This window comes from Diabrotica virgifera, chromosome 1 (genome assembly GCF_917563875.1).
Source record: "Diabrotica virgifera virgifera chromosome 1, PGI_DIABVI_V3a".
NCBI lineage: Eukaryota > Metazoa > Arthropoda > Insecta > Coleoptera > Chrysomelidae > Diabrotica > Diabrotica virgifera.
In genome coordinates, this window is record NC_065443.1 from 2945583 (window position 1) to 2951071 (window position 5489).

Genomic DNA, 5489 nt, shown 5'->3' on the forward strand with positions numbered 1-5489 from the left:
ATGTCAATTGTCTTGTCATTGTCATTGTCATACCACCTGCAAAATACGCAAAATCATAGCCACCTTTACTTTACAAGCCATGAAGTTGAAACTTGGCAACATCTAAGCGTAGACCGGTTAATTCTGACAGTTCTCATTTATTTTTAAATGTTTTTAAATAATATTCACTGTATTTACAGAAAAACTCAAACATTTTACAATATTTCGTACTCCAAATTATAAAGAATATTAAAAGGTATGTATTAAGATGATTTTAGTTCAATATAATATATTTTTATATAATATATTTTATAGTATAATATATTTTTATATAAACTTACGTGCATATAGAAATGCGTCCACTTAAAATTTTTGTCATTTTTGATGTCTTATATTTACTAAACCTGTTGGCCGATTCAAGTGATTTTTTTAATATGTTATAGCCTGAAATTGGGACTATAACTAGTCCCAATCTTGAAAAATTATTTTTGCAGCACAATTGTCACCTGAAGCTGTTCATGTTTGGTAATGAAAAGTTTACAACATGAAGGCTTTCATTTAAATTTTGAATTTGAGTGTGAATGTGGGGAAAATGCCTTCAAAGTTTATTCTGCTATTATAAAAATTATGTGTAATATTGTTTTAAATAATTATACAAAAAACAAAAATAGCATCCATCAAAGTGATGAATTTTCAAAAAAGTATAAAAAGAAAAGTAATGCTAAGGGGAATAACAAAAAAAGAAAGTTATCGACTCTAAACCCCAACACTTCACATCAAACCATGTGAGAAATTGTTGTTATAGTTTTTTCTAGCGATATTTGTATATAATTTAAAATAAGATATTATTTATTTAAAATAAAGTATTTTACACATATTCTTGTTATTGGTTTTTTTTGTATAATAATAATAATATATTAAAACCCAACTATAGACTCTGGTTTTCTTAATAACATTCTGTTTTGTTTTGATTAATTCGCTTATGTTGGATAATAAAAAAAGTTAGCTACTTTAACAACTAGATTTTTGTTCTTTATCAATTCAGGGTGTTTCTAAATAAGTGCGAAAAACTTTAAAGGGAAAGGAACAAAATGCAAAATTTTGACGCCTGTCAAAATTTTCAGTGTATTTTAAATGCAATATCATTTTGTTCGAATCCTGAGAAAACTAATAAGTCTTTTTGAAAAATTTAAACGCTGAATGAAAGATTACTTTATTACCGAGGGCCGAAAGTCCCTTAGAATGAATAAAAAGTTGTTTTTGAATGACATATTTGAAACTAAAAATCACACTAAATTTTCTTAATTTTTCGCCCCTGTAACTTATTAAAATAAACATAGAAGTTTTCAGGGACTTTCGGCCCTCGGTCCTAACGTAATCTTTCATTCTGCGTTTAAATTTTTGAAAAATACTCATTAGTTTTCTTAGGATTCGAAAAAAATTAATCCCATGTATATTCTTGTTATTGGTTTTTTTTTGTATAATAAACGTTACTTACAAGGAAGTACTTTTAATTTTATTTTGTACAAACTTCTAATTAATAATATTTTCTTGTTCGACTCAAAAAATACTATAAATTTTACCAGAATTTCTACTTTAAAATTGTGTTTTCAAAAGCGGTAGTCCGAAAGTCGGACTACGCACGTCATCAATTGCGATGTTGCCTTTTTCTCTTATTGGCTTGTTAAGTAAAGGTGGCTATGGCAAAATACATAGCCACCTTTACTTAACAAGCCATGAAGTTGAAATTTGGCAACATCTATTGGTAGACCGATTAATTCTGACAGTTCTCATTTGTTTTTAAATAATTTTCACTGTATTTACAGAGAAACTGAAATATTTTAGAATATTTCGTGCTCCAAATTATAAAGAACATTTAAAGGTATGTTATTAAGATGATTTTAGTTCAATATAATATATTTTTATATAAACCTGCGTGCATATAGAAATCCGTCCACTTAAAAATTTTGTCATTTTTAATGTCTTATATTTCCTAAATCTGTTGGCAGATTTAAGTGATTTTTTAATATGTTATAGCCTAATTCTTTTACAATACCGATGTAATAATATTGTTGCTAACCAGTTAAATTTTTATGGTGTACCGGGCATTTATAAAATACTCAAATTAAAACCCAACTATAGACTCCGGTTTTCTTAACATTCTGTTTTTTTGATTAATTCGCTTATGTTTAACGACTAGATTTGTTCTTTATCAATTCAGGGTGTTTCTAAATAAGTGCGACAAACTTTAAGTGGAAAGGAACAAAATGTAAAATTTTGACGCCTGTATTTTAAATGTAATCATTTTTTTCGAATCCTGAGAAAACTAATAAGTATTTTTGAAAAATTTAAACGCAGAATGAAAGATTACTTTATTGCCGAGGGCAGAAAGTCCCTTAGAATGAATAAAATGTTTTTTTTTAATGACATATTTTAAACTAAAAATCACATTAAATTTTCTTAATTTTTCACCCCTGTAACTTATTAAAATAAACATAGAAGTTTTCAGGGACTCGGTCCTAACGTAATCTTTCATTCTGCGTTTAAATTTTTCAAAAATACTTATTAGTTTTCTTAGGATTCGAAAAAAATGAATCCCGTTTATATTCTTGTTATTGCTTTTTATTGTATAATAAACGTTACTTACAAGGAATTACTTTTAATATTATTTTGTACAAACTTCTAATTAATAATATTTTCTTATTCGACTCAAAAAATACTATAAATTTTAGCAGAATTTGTACTTTAAAATCGTAGTTTCGAAAGCGGTAGTCCGATAGTCGGACTACGGATGTCATCAATTGCGACGTTGCCTTTTTCTCTTCATGGCTTGTAAAGTAAAGGTGGCTATGGCAAAATATCATAAGGGTCATAGGACAAGAACACTCTGGCCCGGTTGTACAATCGAGGTTCAACTCCGGCTCAGCGCCATTACCGAGTTCAGGGCAAGAAGTGCGTTGTACATACAAAGTTTAAGCTTGAGCTCGGTTTAAGCCCGGGTTCAGCTGAGCGGTCGATGTTCGGCGGTTTAACGCTGGTTCAAGCATTTTTAACCTCACATTTTTGTCATTGTCAACGGAAATCATAATATTTACACCTTAAAAATGAACCTCATTGAAAATTTAACTAATAATGAAGATTTTCTGGAAATGGTAAATATTCTAGAAGGAAGGAGAACACAGAAACAGTGTAGGTCTAGAGAAAATCATTTTGAAAATGGAAGGATAATGCATTGTTGCAAAGATTTTGGATATCTGTTCACTGTTCACTATTTGTATGAAACTAATATTGCTCATAGAATAAAAAATCGAACAGATAGGTAAGAACGAGAACGAAAACAAGTGGCAAATTTGTTATTGACATTTCAAGAACCAAGCTGTATCTTCTAAGAACATGGTTTTTATTGCCTTAAATTAAGGTTTTGTGCAGTGAAGTGGGCCCATATCACTGGTTTTAAGCAACAGGCTCCTTTTTGCAACTTGTGAATGATTTTGAAGCAAATGTAGAAAACGATTTTGTTAATTTATTAAATTAGATGTACATAATTTATTAATAAATCTTAAATTAATTATATTTGTACCATGCTTATGTAGGTACATATTATCACTTTATTTAATAATAATTACAAACTAATTTACCTTCTAAAATTATTTAAATTACCTACCTACTTCCCTAGAATAAGGCAAATATTAACATTTTTGAGTGAATTTGAAATCATAGCTGTAAACAGTTAAATATTTATGAGAAGAGAATGTGAAGATTGAATTAGTATCTTCTTTGGTGATAGTGGTTACGGAGTCAAGAAAACCTGATAACACCCTTACGCAATCCTTCATCACAAGCTGAAATTTTATTTAATGAGGCACAATGAGAATGCAGAATGCATAGACACAGTTGAATGGGTCTACCGAATAACAATTGTTAAGTGCCATGTGATTCGTTTTTAAGAAATCGAACAAAAACTGTTAAAATTGGAATATTGGTAAATTTACACATTTAAAGGTTAGTTATTAATACAGTTTGTAAATAACTGTACTGTATTACTAATCCTTTTTTAATGGCATGGACTATATGTCAATCAGCCAGTCAAAGCATGACGAATATATTAAGAAGAATATAGGTACATTTAAAGACCGTAAAGTCCATAAAATATCAATGACGAAGAAAAGTTAGTTCAGTTGAGATGTAATTTAAGTACTGAAATTAAACAGATGGTACTAAGCTGAAGTAATTAATTACTAATCCTTAAAATGTATAAATTTACCATTATTATAATTTTAACAGTTTTTGTTCGATTTCTTAAAAACGAATCACATGGCACTTTTATTCGGAAGGCCCATTCAATTGTAATTGGAACATCAATGATACACAATATTGCAATGCTTTTTAATAACCCTTTGCTTATACTACATAAAGAAGAAGAAGTAGCAATAACATTAGCCAAAAATGTAGTAAATCTAACTGTCTATAGTCTAGAGAATCATGAGAAGTACAATTTGTCAAACGTAGGAGGAGGTTGAAAATCTTATGCATGAATACTTTGTTAATTTAGAAATTTAAACTAATACATACAACAACTATTAGATATTTATAAAAATTTCTTACTATCTGCTACAATCAATGGCTTTGATAAACTTCTTTAAAATTTTGGGGGTTATTTGTTTCATTCTATTTTGTACAATTCTGCTTTATTATTTGGCCAAAGATACCAATATTTCTTTTTGAGAAGTGAAATTGGAAGGCTTTTTTGCGTCCAGTGTAGAAAAAAACACTTATATAAAAACAGTTTTTTACAAAAAGAAAATAAACACATTGCAATATCCTAATACTTATAATACCTATTCAAATGGTCTGTTCACAAATTTAACGTAGGAAATTGATTAAACTGATAAACTAAACGATAGAAAATACCGATTAAACTAATAACAGTAATAAAAGAATTATATTGACAAAAACCAAATAATAATACATAAATGGCGGGAAAATTTATGTCGAGAATTGACGGGAATTGCTTTGAATACGCATGCCTTACGTTGCCAACCTTACCAAAATTTGTATGAACCTCGGCTTAACTGAACTCGGCATTGAACAACCCGAATGAAGTTAAACCGACGCTCAAAATTGAACCCGGTTCAACTAAGCCATAGCTTAAGCCGCCAATGTACAATCGGGCCTCTGTGTGTTAAACACAGAATGCAATGTCAAAAAAAGAAGAGGTGGTTGGTTAGGAGCATAGATATATAATACTCTAGATTGCGCCCTGCGATCTTAAAATGGGTGACGGTTGCGACAGAGATAAATGAGCCTATTTGGTCGGTAGTCTCTTTTTAATTTAAGGGGAATATCGACGACGTGAATATCCCACTTTATGGAGTAATATGTGTTGACAGTTGGAGCGGGTGGTGACGGGAAATGGTCTTTGGTCTTCGGACGTGGATAATCGTGGTTCGAATCCCATACCAACTTTACTTTTTTTATTTTTATTTAATCAATATTGCGTTTATTAGATA

At 29.7% G+C, this 5489-nt stretch overlaps 1 long non-coding RNA gene across 1 annotated transcript; it reads right to left on the reverse strand.

The window, feature by feature from the left end:
• Positions 1-3488: 3488 nt before the first annotated feature.
• LOC126889792 (uncharacterized) lies at positions 3489-5149 on the reverse strand. The gene is made up of 2 exons (XR_007700234.1): positions 4818-5149; positions 3489-3821 (listed from the first exon to the last, which is right to left on the reverse strand). It is a non-coding gene; the product is annotated as an uncharacterized LOC126889792 (long non-coding RNA).
• Positions 5150-5489: the final 340 nt, after the last annotated feature.